The sequence below is a fragment of the Schistocerca piceifrons genome, chromosome 6, assembly GCF_021461385.2.
Source record: "Schistocerca piceifrons isolate TAMUIC-IGC-003096 chromosome 6, iqSchPice1.1, whole genome shotgun sequence".
NCBI lineage: Eukaryota > Metazoa > Arthropoda > Insecta > Orthoptera > Acrididae > Schistocerca > Schistocerca piceifrons.
Genome location: NC_060143.1, coordinates 286,397,635 through 286,414,442, shown reverse-complemented (window position 1 = coordinate 286,414,442; position 16,808 = coordinate 286,397,635).

Here is a 16,808-nt window from a genome sequence, read left to right as displayed (position 1 = left end):
GTTAATGAACATAAACCTTGTTAAAAGTAATTAAATTTGTAGCGTAAGCACATGTATAGTGTATAGCTAGTTAAATAGCCAATGATTAGATGCGTGCTTCTGTCCAGGCACCGCTCATCAGTGATACTATGTATGGCGCCACGTTGCGCATTTGGTAAGCTTATTTCTTTTGCCTTTGAGGGGACGAAGTAGATATTGGTACACCTGTTTTTACGTTAATGAACATAAACCATGTTAAAAGTAATTAAATTTGTAGCGTAAGCACATGTATAGTGTATAGCTACTTAAATAGCCAATGATTAGATGCGTGATTCTGTCCAGGCACCGCTCGTCAGTGATACTATGTATGGCGCCACGTTGCGCATTGGGTAAGCTTATTTCTTTTGCCTTTGAGGGGACGAAGTAGAAATTGGTACATCTGTTTTTACGTTAATGAACATAAACCTTGTTAAAAGTAATTAAATTTGTAGCGTAAGCACATGTATAGTGTATAGCTACTTAAATGGCCAATGATTAGATGCGTGCTTCTGTCCAGGCACCGCTCGTCGGTGATACTATGTATGGGGCCAGGTTGCGCATTGGGTAGGCTTATTTCTTTTGCCTTTGAGGGGATGAAGTAGAAATTGCTACATCTGTTTTTACGTTAATGAACATAAACCTTGTTAAAAGTAATTAAATTTGTAGCGTAAGCACATGTATAGTGTATAGCTACTTAAATAGCGAACGATTAGATGCGTGCTTCTGTCCAGTCAGTGATGCTATGTATGGCGCCACGTTGCGCATTGGGTAAGCTTATTTCTTTTGCCTTTGAGGGGACGAAGGAGAAATTGGTACATCTGTTTTTACGTTAATGAACATAAACCTTGTTAAAAGTAATTAAATTTGTAGCGTAAGCACATGTATAGTGTGTAGCTACTTAAATAGCCAATGATTAGATGCGTGCTTCTGTCCGGGCACCGCTCGTCAGTGATACTATGTATGGCGCCACGTTGCGCATTGGGTAAGCTTATTTCTCTTGCCTTTGAGGGGACGAAGTAGAAATTGGTTCATCTGTTTTTACGTTAATGAACATAAACCTTGTTAAAAGTAATTAAATTTGTAGCGTAAGCACATGTATAGTGTGTAGCTACTTAAATAGCCAATGATTAGATGCGTGCTTCTGTCCAGGCACCGCTCGTCAGTGATACTATGTATGGCGCCACATTGCGCATTGGGTAAGCTTATTTCTCTTGCCTTTGAGGGGACGAAGTAGAAATTGGTACATCTGTTTCTACGTTAATGAACATAAACCTTGTTAAAAGTAATTAAATTTGTAGCATAAGCACATGTATAGTGTATAGCTACTTAAATAGCCAATGATTAGATGCGTGCTTCTGTCCAGGCACCGCTCGTTAGTGATACTATGTATGGCGCCACGTTGCGCATTGGGTAAACTTATTTCTTTTGCCTGTGAGGGGATGAAGTAGAAATTGGTACATCTGTTTTTACGTTAATGATCATAAACCTTGTTAAAAGTAATTAAATTTGTAGCGTAAGCACATGTATAGTGTATAGCTACTTAAATAGCCAATGATTAGATGCGTGCTTCTGTCCAGGCACCGCTCATCAGTGATACTATGTATGGCGCCACGTTGCGCATTGAGTAAGCTTATTTCTTTTTCCTTTGTGGGCACGAAGTAGAAATTGGTACATCTGTTTTTACGTTAATGAACATAAACCTAGTTAAAAGTAATTAAATTTGTAGCATAAGCACATGTATAGTGTATAGCTACTTAAATAGCCAATGATTAGATGCGTGCTTCTGTCCAGGCACCGCTCGTCAGTGATACTATGTATGGCGCTACGTTTCGCATTGGGTAAGCTTATTTCTTTTGCCTTTGAGGGGACGAAGTAGAAATTGGTACATCTGTTTTTACGTTAATGAACATAAACCTTGTTAAAAGTAATTAAATTTGTAGCGTAAGCACATGTATAGTGTATAGCTCCTTAATTAGCCAATGATTAGATGCGTGCTTCTGTCCAGGCACAGCTCATCAGTGATACTATGTATGGCGCCATGTTGCGCATTTGGTAAGCTTATTTCTTTTGCCTTTGAGGGGACGAAGTAGAAATTGGTACATCTGTTTTTACGTTAATGAACATAAACCTTGTTAAAAGTAATTAAATTTGTAGCGTAAGCACATGTATAGTGTATAGCTAGTTAAATAGCCAATGATTAGATGCGTGCTTCTGTCCAGGCACCGCTCATCTGTGATACTATGTACGGCGCCACGTTGCGCATTTGGTAAGCTTATTTCTTTTGCCTTTGAGGGGACGAAGTAGAAATTGGTACACCTGTTTTTACGTTAATGAACATAAACCTTGTTAAAAGTAATTAAATTTGTAGCGTAAGCACATGTATAGTGTATAGCTACTTAAATAGCCAATGATTAGATGCGTGGTTCTGTCCAGGCACCGCTCGTCAGTGATACTATGTATGGCGCCACGTTGCGCATTGGGTAAGCTTATTTCTTTTGCCTTTGAGGGGACGAAGTAGAAATTGGTACATCTGTTTTTACGTTAATGAACATAAACCTTGTTAAAAGTAATTAAAATTGTAGCGTAAGCACATGTATAGTGTATAGCTACTTAAATAGCCAAAGATTAGATGCGTGCTTCTGTCCAGGCACCGCTCGTCAGTGATACTATGTATGGCGCCAGGTTGCGCATTGGGTAGGCTTATTTCTTTTGCCTTTGAGGGGATGAAGTAGAAATTGGTACATCTGTTTTTACGTTAATGAACATAAACCTTGTTAAAAGTAATTACATTTGTAGCGTAAGCACATGTATAGTGTATAGCTACTTAAATAGCGAACGATTAGATGCGTGCTTCTGTCCAGTCAGTGATGCTATGTATGGCGCCACGTTGCGCATTGGGTAAGCTTATTTCTTTTGCCTTTGAGGGGACGAAGGAGAAATTGGTACATCTGTTTTTACGTTAATGAACATAAACCTTGCTAAAAGTAATTAAATTTGTAGCGTAAGCACATGTATAGTGTGTAGCTACTTAAATAGCCAATGATTAGATGCGTGCTTCTGTCCAGGCACCGCTCGTCAGTGATACTATGTATGGCGCCACGTTGCGCATTGGGTAAGCTTATTTCTCTTGCCTTTGAGGGGACGAAGTAGAAATTGGTACATCTGTTTTTACGTTAATGAACATAAACCTTGTTAAAATTAGTTAAATTTTTAGCGTAAGCACATGTATAGTGTGTAGCTACTTAAATAGCCAATGATTAGATGCGTGCTTCTATCCAGGCACCGCTCGTCAGTGATATTATGTATGGCGCCACGTTGCGCATTGGGTAAGCTTATTTCTTTTGCCTTTGAGGGGACGAAGTAGAAATTGGTACACCTGTTTTTACGTTAATGAACATAAACCTTGTTATAAGTAATTAAATTTGTTGCGTAAGAACATGTATAGTGTATAACTACTTAAATAGCCAACGATTAGATGCGTGCTTCTGTCCAGGCACCGCTCGTCAGTGATACTATGTATGGCGCCACGTTGCGCATTGGGTAAGCTTATTTCTTTTGCCTTTGAGGGGACGAAGTAGAAATTGGTACATCTGTTTTTACGTTAATGAACATAAACCTTGTTAAAATTAATTAAATTTGTAGCGTAAGCACATGTATAGTGTATTGCTACTTAAATAGCCAATGATTAGGTGCGTGCTTCTGTCCAGGCACCGCTCGTCAGTGATACTATGTATGGCGCCACGTTGCGCATTGGGTAAGCTTATTTCTTTTGCCTTTGAGGGGACGAAGTAGAAATTGGTACATCTGTTTTTACGTTAATGAACATAAACCTTGTTAAAAGTAATTAAATTTGTAACGTAAGCACATGTATAGTGTATAGATACTTAAATAGCCAATGATTAGATGCGTGCTTCTGTCCAGTCAGTGATACTATGTATGGCGCCACGTTGCGCATTGGGTAAGCTTATTTCTTTTGCCTTTGAAGGGACGAAGTAGAAATTGGTACATCTGTTTTTACGTTAATGAACATAAACCTTGTTAAAAGTAATTAAATTTGTAGCGTAAGCACATGTATAGTGTATAGCTACTAAAATAGCCAATGATTAGATGCGTGCTTCTGTCCAGGCACTGCTCGTCAGTGATACTATGTATGGCGCCACGTTGCGCATTGGGTAAGCTTATTTCTTTTGCCTTTGAGGGGACGAAGTAGAAATTGGTACATCCGTTTTTACGTTAATGAACATAAACCTTGTTAAAAGTAATTAAATTTGTAGCGTAAGCACATGTATAGTGTATAGCTACTTAAATAGCCAATGATTAGATGCGTGCTTCTGTCCAGGCACCGCTCATCAGTTATAGTATGTATGGCGCCACGTTGCGCATTGGGTAAGCTTATTTCTTTTGCCTTTGAGGGGACGAAGTAGAAATTGGTACATCTGTTTTTACGTTAATAAACATTAACCTTGTTAAAAGTAATTAAATTTTTAGCGTAAGCACATGTATAGTGTATAGCTACTTAAATAGCCAATGATTAGATGTGTGCTTCTGTCCAGGCCCCGCTCATCAGTGATACTATGTATGGCGCCAGGTTGCGCATTGGGTAAGCTTATTTTTTTTTTGCCTTTGAGGGGACGAAGTAGAAATTGGTACATCTGTATTTACGTTAATGAACATAAACCTTGTTAAAAGTAATTAAATTTCAAGCGTAAGCACATGTATAGTGTATAGCTACTTAAATAGCCAATGATTAGATGCGTGCTTCTGTCCAGGCACCGCTCATCAGTGATACTATGTTTGGCGCCACGTTGCGCGTTGGGTAAGCTTATTTCTTTTGCCTTTGACGGGACGAAGTAGAAAGTGGTACATCTGTTTTTACGTTAATGAACATAAACCTTGTTAAAAGTAATTAAATTTGTAGCGTAAGCACATGTATAGTGTATAGCTACTTAAATAGCCAATGATTAGATGCGTGCTTCTTTCCAGGCACCGCTCGTCAGTGATACTATGTATGGCGCCACGTTAAGCATTGGGTAAGCTTATTTCTTTTGCCTTTGAGGGGACGAAGTAGAAATTGGTACATCTGTTTTTACGTTAATAAACATGAACCTTGTTAAAAGTAAATAAATTTGTAGCGTAAGGACATGTATAGTGTATAGCTACATAAATAGCCAACGATTAGATGCGTGCTTCTGTCCAGGCACCGCTAGTCAGTGATACTATGTATGGCGCCACGTTGCGCATTGGGTAAGCTTATTTCCTTTGCCTTTGAGGGGAGGAAGTAGAAATTGGTACATCTGTTTTTACGTTAATGAACATAAACCTTGTTAAAAGTAATTAAATTTGTAGCGTAAACACATGTATAGTGTATAGCTACTTAAATAGCCAATGATTAGATGCGTGCTTCTGTCCAGGCACCGCTCATCAGTGATACTATGTATGGCACCACGTTGCGCATTGTGTAAGCTTATTTCTTTTGCCTTTGAGGGGATGAAGTAGAAATTGGTAGATCTGTTTTTACGTTAATGAACATAAACCTTGTTAAAAGTAATTAAATTTGTAGCATAAGCACATGTATAGTGTATAGCTACTTAAATAGCCAATGATTAGATGCGTGCTTCTGTCCAGGCACCGCTCATCAGTGATACTATGTATGGCGCCACGTTGCGCATTGGGTAAGCTTATTTCTTTTGCCTTTGAGGGGACGAAGTAGAAATTGGTACATCTGTTTTTACGTTAATGAACATAAACCTTGTTAAAAGTAATTAAATTTGTACCGTAAGCACATGTATAGTGTATAGCTACTTAAATAGCCAATGATTAGGTGCGTGCTTCTGTCCAGGCACCGCTCATCAGTCATACTATGTATGGCGCCACGTTGCGCATTGGGTAAGCTTATTTCTTTTATCTTTGAGGGGACGAAGTAGAAATTGGTACATCTGTTTTTACGTTAAAGAACATAAACCCTGTTAAAAGTAATTAAATTTGTAGCGTAAGCACATGTATAGTGTACAGCTACTTAAATAGCCAATGATTAGATGCGTGCTTCTGTCCAGGCACCGCTCGTCAGTGATACTATGTATGGCGCCACGTTGCGCATTGGGTAAGCTTATTTTTTTTGCCTTTGAGGGGACGAAGTAGAAATTGGTACATCTGTTTTTACGTTAATGAACATAAACCTTGTTAAAAGTAATTAAATTTGTAGCGTAAGCGCATGTATAGTGTATAGCTACTTTTAATAGCCAATGATTAGATGCGTGCTTCTGTCCAGGCACCGCTCGTCAGTGATACTATGTATGGCGCCACGTTGCGCATTGGGTAAGCTTATTTCTTTTGCCTTTGAGGGGACGAAGTAGAAATTGGTACATCTGTTTTTACGTTAATGAACATAAACCTTGTTAAAAGTAATTAAATTTGTACCATAAGCACATGTATAGTGTATAGCTACTTAAATAGCCAATGATTAGGTGCGTGCTTCTGTCCAGGCACCGCTCATCAGTCATACCATGTATGGCGCCACGTTGCGCATTGGGTAAGATTATTTCTTTTTCCTTTGAGGGGACGAAGTAGAAATTGGTACATCTGTTTTTACGTTAAAGAACATAAACCCTGTTAAAAGTAATTAAATTTGTAGCGTAAGCACATGAATAGTGTATAGCTACTTAAATAGCCAATGATTAGATGCGTGCTTCTGTCCAGGCACCGCTCGTCAGTGATACTATGTATGGCGCCACGTTGCGCATTGGGTAAGCTTATTTCCTTTGCCTTTGAGGGGACGAAGTAGAAATTGGTACACCTGTTTTTACGTTAATGAACATAAACCTTGTTAAAAGTAATTAAATTTGTAGCGTAAGCACATGTATAGTGTATAGCTACTTAAATAGCGAACGATTAGATGCGTGCTTCTGTCCAGTCAGTGATACTATGTATGGCGCCACGTTGCGCATTGGGTAAGCTTATTTCTTTTGCCTTTGAGGGGACGAAGGAGAAATTGGTACATCTGTTTTTACGTTAATGAACATAAACCTTGCTAAAAGTAATTAAATTTGTAGCGTAAGCACATGTATAGTGCATAGCTACTTAAATAGCCAATGATTAGATGCGTGCTTCTGTCCAGGCACCGCTCGTCAGTGATACTATGTATGGCGCCACGTTGCGCATTGGGTAAGCTTATTTCTTTTGCCTTTGAGGGGACGAAGTAGAAATTGGTACATCTGTTTTTACGTTAATGAACATAAACCTTGTTAAAAGTAATTAAATTTTTAGCGTAAGCACATGTATAGTGTATAGCTACTTAAATAGCCAATGATTAGATGTGTGCTTCTGTCCAGGCCCCGCTCATCAGTGATACTATGTATGGCGCCAGGTTGCGCATTGGGTAAGCTTATTTTTTTTTTGCCTTTGAGGGGACGAAGTAGAAATTGGTACATCTGTATTTACGTTAATGAACATAAACGTTGTTAAAAGTAATTAAATTTCAAGCGTAAGCACATGTATAGTGTATAGCTACTTAAATAGCCAATGATTAGATGCGTGCTTCTGTCCAGGCACCGCTCATCAGTGATACTATGTTTGGCGCCACGTTGCGCATTGGGTAAGCTTATTTCTTTTGCCTTTGACGGGACGAAGTAGAAAGTGGTACATCTGTTTTTACGTTAATGAACATAAACCTTGTTAAAAGTAATTAAATTTGTAGCGTAAGCACATGTATAGTGTATAGCTACTTAAATAGCCAATGATTAGATGCGTGCTTCTGTCCAGGCACCGCTCGTCAGTGATACTATGTATGGCGCCACGTTGCGCATTGGGTAAGCTTATTTCTTTTGCCTTTGAGGGGACGAAGTAGAAATTGGTACATCTGTTTTTACGTTAATAAACATGAACCTTGTTAAAAGTAAATAAATTTGTAGCGTAAGCACATGTATAGTGTATAGCTACATAAATAGCCAACGATTAGATGCGTGCTTCTGTCCAGGCACCGCTAGTCAGTGATACTATGTATGGCGCCACGTTGCGCATTGGGTAAGCTTATTTCCTTTGCCTTTGAGGGGAGGAAGTAGAAATTGGTACATCTGTTTTTACGTTAATGAACATAAACCTTGTTAAAAGTAATTAAATTTGTAGCGTAAACACATGTATAGTGTATAGCTACTTAAATAGCCAATGATTAGATGCGTGCTTCTGTCCAGGCACCGCTCATCAGTGATACTATGTATGGCACCACGTTGCGCATTGTGTAAGCTTATTTCTTTTGCCTTTGAGGGGATGAAGTAGAAATTGGTAGATCTGTTTTTACGTTAATGAACATAAACCTTGTTAAAAGTAATTAAATTTGTAGCATAAGCACATGTATAGTGTATAGCTACTTAAATAGCCAATGATTAGATGCGTGCTTCTGTCCAGGCACCGCTCATCAGTGATACTATGTATGGCGCCACGTTGCGCATTGGGTAAGCTTATTTCTTTTGCCTTTGAGGGGACGAAGTAGAAATTGGTACATCTGTTTTTACGTTAATGAACATAAACCTTGTTAAAAGTAATTAAATTTGTACCGTAAGCACATGTATTGTGTATAGCTACTTAAATAGCCAATGATTAGGTGCGTGCTTCTGTCCAGGCACCGCTCATCAGTCATACTATGTATGGCGCCACGTTGCGCATTGGGTAAGCTTATTTCTTTTGCCTTTGAGGGGACGAAGTAGAAATTGGTACATCTGTTTTTACGTTAAAGAACATAAACCCTGTTAAAAGTAATTAAATTTGTAGCGTAAGCACATGTATAGTGTACAGCTACTTAAATAGCCAATGATTAGATGCGTGCTTCTGTCCAGGCACCGCTCGTCAGTGATACTATGTATGGCGCCACGTTGCGCATTGGGTAAGCTTATTTTTTTTGCCTTTGAGGGGACGAAGTAGAAATTGGTACATCTGTTTTTACGTTAATGAACATAAACCTTGTTAAAAGTAATTAAATTTGTAGCGTAAGCGCATGTATAGTGTATAGCTACTTAAATAGCCAATGTTTAGATGCGTGCTTCTGTCCAGGCACCGCTCGTCAGTGATACTATGTATGGCGCCACGTTGCGCATTGGGTAAGCTTATTTCTTTTGCCTTTGAGGGGACGAAGTAGAAATTGGTACATCTGTTTTTACGTTAATGAACATAAACCTTGTTAAAAGTAATTAAATTTGTACCATAAGCACATGTATAGTGTATAGCTACTTAAATAGCCAATGATTAGGTGCGTGCTTCTGTCCAGGCACCGCTCATCAGTCATACTATGTATGGCGCCACGTTGCGCATTGGGTAAGATTATTTCTTTTTCCTTTGAGGGGACGAAGTAGAAATTGGTACATCTGTTTTTACGTTAAAGAACATAAACCCTGTTAAAAGTAATTAAATTTGTAGCGTAAGCACATGAATAGTGTATAGCTACTTAAATAGCCAATGATTAGATGCGTGCTTCTGTCCAGGCACCGCTCGTCAGTGATACTATGTATGGCGCCACGTTGCGCATTGGGTAAGCTTATTTCCTTTGCCTTTGAGGGGACGAAGTAGAAATTGGTACACCTGTTTTTACGTTAATGAACATAAACCTTGTTAAAAGTAATTAAATTTGTAGCGTAAGCACATGTATAGTGTATAGCTACTTAAATAGCGAACGATTAGATGCGTGCTTCTGTCCAGTCAGTGATACTATGTATGGCTCCACGTTGCGCATTGGGTAAGCTTATTTCTTTTGCCTTTGAGGGGACGAAGGAGAAATTGGTACATCTGTTTTTACGTTAATGAACATAAACCTTGCTAAAAGTAATTAAATTTGTAGCGTAAGCACATGTATAGTGCATAGCTACTTAAATAGCCAATGATTAGATGCGTGCATCTGTCCAGGCACCGCTCGTCAGTGATACTATGTATGGCGCCACGTTGCGCATTGGGTAAGCTTATTTCTTTTGCCCTTGAGGGGATGAAGTAGAAATTGGTACATCTGTTTTTACGTTAATGAACATAAACCTTGTTAAAAGTAATTAAATTTGTAGCGTAAGCACATGTATAGTGTATAGCTACTTAAATACCCAATGATTAGATGCGTGCTTCTGTCCAGGCACCGCTCGTCAGTGATACTATGTATGGCGTCACGTTGCGCATTGGGTAAGTTTATTTCTTTTGTCTTTGAGGGGACGAAGTAGAAATTGGTACATCTGTTTCTACGTTAATGAACATAAACCTTGTTAAAAGTAATTAAATTTGTAGCGTAAGCACATGTATAGTGTATAGCTAACTTAAATAGCCAATGATTAGATGCATGCTTCTGTCCAGGCACCGCTCATCAGTGATACTATGTATGGCGCCACGTTGCGCATTGGGTAAGCTTATTTTTTTTGCCTTTGAGGGGACGAAGTAGAAATTGGTACATCTGTTATTACGTTAATGAACAGAAACCTTGTTAAAAAAAATTAAATTTGTAGCGTAAGCACATGTATAGTGTATAGCTACTTAAATAGCCAATGATTAGATGCGTGCTTCTGTCCAGGCACCGCTCGTCAGTGATACTATGTATGGCGCCACGTTGCGCATTGGGTAAGCTTATTTCTTTTGCCTTTGAGGGGACGAAGTAGAAATTGGTACATCTGTTTTTACGTTAATGAACATAAACCTTGTTAAAAGTAATTAAATTTGTAGCGTAAGCGCAAGTATAGTGTATAGCTACTCAAATACCCAATGATTAGATGCGTGCTTCTGTCCAGGCACCGCTCATCAGTGATACTATGTATGGCGCCACGTTGCGCATTGGGTAAGCTTATTTCTTTTGCCTATGAGGCTACGAAGTAGAAATTGGCACATCTGTTTTTACGTTAATGAACATAAACCTTGTTAAAAGTAATTAAATTTGTAGCGTAAGCACATGTATAGTGTATATCTACTTAAATAGCCAATGATTAGATGCGAGCTTCTGTCCAGGCACCGCTCATCAGTGATACTATGTATGGCGCCACGTTGCGCATTGGGTAAGCTTATTTCCTTTGCCTTTGAGGGGACAAAGTAGAAATTGGTACATCTGTTTTTACGTTAATGAACATAAACCTTGTTAAAAGTAATTAAATTTCTAGCGTAAGCACATGTATAGTGTATAGCTACTTAAATAGCCAATGATTAGATGCGTGCTTCTGTCCAGGCACCGCTCATCAGTGATACTATGTATGGCGCTACGTTGCGCATTTGGTAAGCCTATTTCTTTTGCCTTTGAGGGGACGAAGTAGAAATTGGTACATCTGTTTTTACGTTAATGAACATAAACCTTGTTAAAAGTAATTAAATTTGTAGTGTAAGCACATGTATAGTGTATAGCTACTTAAATAGCCAATGATTAGATGCGTGCTTCTGTCCAGGCACCGCTCATCAGTGATACTATGTATGGCGCCACGTTGCGCATTGGGTAAGCTTATTTCTTTTGCCTTTGAGGGGACGAAGTAGAAATTGGTACATCTGTTTTTACGTTAATGAACATAAACCTTGTTAAAAGTAATTAAATTTGTACCATAAGCACATGTATAGTGTATAGCTACTTAAATAGCCAATGATTAGGTGCGTGCTTCTGTCCAGGCACCGCTCATCAGTCATACTATGTATGGCGCCACTTTGCGCATTGGGTAAGCTTATTTCATTTGCCTTTGAGGGGACGAAGTAGAAATTGGTACATCTGTTTTTACGTTAAAGAACATAAACCCTGTTAAAAGTAATTAAATTTGTAGCGTAAGCACATGTATAGTGTACAGCTACTTAAATAGCCAATGATTATATGCGTGCTTCTGTCCAGGCACCGCTCATCAGTGATACTATGTATGGCGCCACGTTGCGCATTGGGTAAGCTTATTTCCTTTGCCTTTGAGGGGACGAAGTAGAAATTGGTACACCTGTTTTTACGTTAATGAACATAAACCTTGTTAAAAGTAATAAAATTTTTAGCGTAAGCACATGTATAGTGTATAGCTACTTAAATAGCGAACGATTAGATGCGTGCTTCTGTCCAGTCAGTGATACTATGTATGGCGCCACGTTGCGCATTGGGTAAGCTTATTTTTTTTGCCTTTGAGGGGACGAAGTAGAAATTGGTACATCTGTTTTTACGTTAATGAACAGAAACCTTGTTAAAAAAAATTAAATTTGTAGCGTAAGCACATGTATAGTGTATAGCTACTTAAATAGCCAATGATTAGATGCGTGCTACTGTCCAGGCACCGCTCGTCAGTGATACTTTGTATGGCGCCACGTTGCGCATTGGGTAAGCTTATTTCTTTTGCCTTTGAGGGGACGAAGTAGAAATTGGTACATCTGTTTTTACGTTAATGAACATAAACCTTCTTAAAAGTAATTAAATTTGTAGCGTAAGCGCAAGTATAGTGTATAGCTACTTAAATACCCAATGATTAGATGCGTGCTTCTGTCCAGGCACCGCTCATCAGTGATACTATGTATGGCGCCACGTTGCGCATTGGGTAAGCTTATTTCTTTTGCCTTTGAGGGGACGAAGTAGAAATTGGCACATCTGTTTTTACGTTAATGAACATAAACCTTGTTAAAAGTAATTAAATTTGTAGCATAAGCACATGTATAGTGTATAGCTACTTAAATAGCCAATGATTAGATGCGAGCTTCTGTCCAGGCACCGCTCATCAGTGATACTATGTATGGCGCCACGTTGCGCATTGGGTAAGCTTATTTCCTTTGCCTTTGAGGGGACAAAGTAGAAATTGGTACATCTGTTTTTACGTTAATGAACATGAACCTTGTTAAAAAAAATTAAATTTGTAGCGTAAGCACATGTATAGTGTATAGCTAGTTAAATTGCCAATGATTAGATGCGTGCTTCTGTCCAGGCACCGCTCATCAGTGATACTATGTATGGCGCCACGTTGCGCATTTGGTAAGCTTATTTCTTTTGCCTTTGAGGGGACGAAGTAGAAATTGGTACATCTGTTTTTACGTTAATGAACATAATCCTTGTTAAAAGTAATTAAATTTGTAGCGTAAGCACATGTATAGTGTATAGCTACTTAAATAGCCAATGATTAGATGCGTGGTTCTGTCCAGGCACCGCTCGTCAGTGATACTATGTATGGCGCCACGTTGCGCATTGGGTAAGCTTATTTCCTTTGCGTTTGAGGGGACGAAGTAGAAATTGGTACACCTGTTTTTACGTTAATAAACATAAACCTTGTTAAAAGTAATTAAATTTGTAGCGTAAGCACATGTATAGTGTATAGCTACTTAAATAGCCAATGATTAGATGCGTGCTTCTGTCCAGGCACCGCTCGTCAGTGATACTATGTATGGCGCCACGTTGCGCATTGGGTAAGCTTATTTCTTTTGCGTTTGAGGGGACGAAATAGAAATTGGTACATCTGTTTTTCGTTAATGAACATAAACCTTGTTAAAATTAATTAAAATTGTAGCGTAAGCACATGTATAGTGTATAGCTACTTAAATAGCCAATGATTAGATGCGTGCTTCTGTCCAGGCACCGCTCATCAGTGATACTATGTATGGCGCCACGCTGCGCATTTGGTAAGCTTATTTCTTTTGCCTTTGAGGGGACGAAGTAGAAATTGGTACATCTGTTTTTACGTTAATGAACATAAACCTTGTTAAATGTAATTAAATTTGTAGCGTAAGCACATGTATAGTGTATATCTACTTAAATAGACAATGATTACATGCGAGCTTCTGTCCAGGCACCGCTCATCAGTGATACTATGTATGGCGCCACGTTGCGCATTGGGTAAGCTTATTTCCTTTGCCTTTGAGGGGACAAAGTAGAAATTGGTACATCTGTTTTTACGTTAATGAACATAAACCTTGTTAAAAGTAATTAAATTTGTAGCGTAAGCACATGTATAGTGTATAGCTAGTTAAATAGCCAATGATTAGATGCGTGCTTCTGTCCAGGCACCGCTCATCAGTGATACTATGTATGGCGCCACGTTGCGCATTTGGTAAGCTTATTTCTTTTGCCTTTGAGGGGACGAAGTAGAAATTGGTACATCTGTTTTTACGTTAATGAACATAAACCTTGTTAAAAGTAATTAAATTTGTAGCGTAAGCACATGTATAGTGTATAGCTAGTTAAATAGCCAATGATTAGATGCGTGCTTCTGTCCAGGCACCGCTCATCAGTGATACTATGTATGGCGCCACGTTGCGCATTTGGTAAGCTTATTTCTTTTGCCTTTGAGGGGACGAAGTAGATATTGGTACACCTGTTTTTACGTTAATGAACATAAACCATGTTAAAAGTAATTAAATTTGTAGCGTAAGCACATGTATAGTGTATAGCTACTTAAATAGCCAATGATTAGATGCGTGCTTCTGTCCAGGCACCGCTCGTCAGTGATACTATGTATGGCGCCACGTTGCGCATTGGGTAAGCTTATTTCTTTTGCCTTTGAGGGGACGAAGTAGAAATTGGTACATCTGTTTTTACGTTAATGAACATAAACCTTGTTAAAAGTAATTAAATTTGTAGCGTAAGCACATGTATAGTGTATAGCTACTTAAATGGCCAATGATTAGATGCGTGCTTCTGTCCAGGCACCGCTCGTCAGTGATACTATGTATGGGGCCAGGTTGCGCATTGGGTAGGCTTATTTCTTTTGCCTTTGAGGGGATGAAGTAGAAATTGCTACATCTGTTTTTACGTTAATGAACATAAACCTTGTTAAAAGTAATTAAATTTGTAGCGTAAGCACATGTATAGTGTATAGCTACTTAAATAGCGAACGATTAGATGCGTGCTTCTGTCCAGTCAGTGATGCTATGTATGGCGCCACGTTGCGCATTGGGTAAGCTTATTTCTTTTGCCTTTGAGGGGACGAAGGAGAAATTGGTACATCTGTTTTTACGTTAATGAACATAAACCTTGTTAAAAGTAATTAAATTTGTAGCGTAAGCACATGTATAGTGTGTAGCTACTTAAATAGCCAATGATTAGATGCGTGCTTCTGTCCGGGCACCGCTCGTCAGTGATACTATGTATGGCGCCACGTTGCGCATTGGGTAAGCTTATTTCTCTTGCCTTTGAGGGGACGAAGTAGAAATTGGTTCATCTGTTTTTACTTTAATGAACATAAACCTTGTTAAAAGTAATTAAATTTGTAGCGTAAGCACATGTATAGTGTGTAGCTACTTAAATAGCCAATGATTAGATGCGTGCATCTGTCCAGGCACCGCTCGTCAGTGATACTATGTATGGCGCCACATTGCGCATTGGGTAAGCTTATTTCTCTTGCCTTTGAGGGGACGAAGTAGAAATGGGTACATCTGTTTCTACGTTAATGAACATAAACCTTGTTAAAAGTAATTAAATTTGTAGCATAAGCACATGTATAGTGTATAGCTACTTAAATAGCCAATGATTAGATGCGTGCTTCTGTCCAGGCACCGCTCGTTAGTGATACTATGTATGGCGCCACGTTGCGCATTGGGTAAACTTATTTCTTTTGCCTGTGAGGGGATGAAGTAGAAATTGGTACATCTGTTTTTACGTTAATGATCATAAACCTTGTTAAAAGTAATTAAATTTGTAGCGTAAGCACATGTATAGTGTATAGCTACTTAAATAGCCAATGATTAGATGCGTGCTTCTGTCCAGGCACCGCTCATCAGTGATACTATGTATGGCGTCACGTTGCGCATTGAGTAAGCTTATTTCTTTTTCCTTTGTGGGCACGAAGTAGAAATTGGTACATCTGTTTTTACGTTAATGAACATAAACCTAGTTAAAAGTAATTAAATTTGTAGCATAAGCACATGTATAGTGTATAGCTACTTAAATAGCCAATGATTAGATGCGTGCTTCTGTCCAGGCACCGCTCGTCAGTGATACTATGTATGGCGCTACGTTTCGCATTGGGTAAGCTTATTTCTTTTGCCTTTGAGGGGACGAAGTAGAAATTGGTACATCTGTTTTTACGTTAATGAACATAAACCTTGTTAAAAGTAATTAAATTTGTAGCGTAAGCACATGTATAGTGTATAGCTCCTTAATTAGCCAATGATTAGATGCGTGCTTCTGTCCAGGCACCGCTCATCAGTGATACTATGTATGGCGCCATGTTGCGCATTTGGTAAGCTTATTTCTTTTGCCTTTGAGGGGACGAAGTAGAAATTGGTACATCTGTTTTTACGTTAATGAACATAAACCTTGTTAAAAGTAATTAAATTTGTAGCGTAAGCACATGTATAGTGTATAGCTAGTTAAATAGCCAATGATTAGATGCGTGCTTCTGTCCAGGCACCGCTCATCTGTGATACTATGTATGGCGCCACGTTGCGCATTTGGTAAGCTTATTTCTTTTGCCTTTGAGGGGACGAAGTAGAAATTGGTACACCTGTTTTTACGTTAATGAACATAAACCTTGTTAAAAGTAATTAAATTTGTAGCGTAAGCACATGTATAGTGTATAGCTACTTAAATAGCCAATGATTAGATGCGTGCTTCTGTCCAGGCACCGCTCGTCAGTGATACTATGTATGGCGCCACGTTGCGCATTGGGTAAGCTTATTTCTTTTGCCTTTGAGGGGACGAAGTAGAAATTGGTACATCTGTTTTTACGTTAATGAACATAAACCTTGTTAAACGTAATTAAAATTGTAGCGTAAGCACATGTATAGTGTATAGCTACTTAAATAGCCAAAGATTAGATGCGTGCTTCTGTCCAGGCACCGCTCGTCAGTGATACTATGTATGGCGCCAGGTTGCGCATTGGGTAGGCTTATTTCTTTTGCCTTTGAGG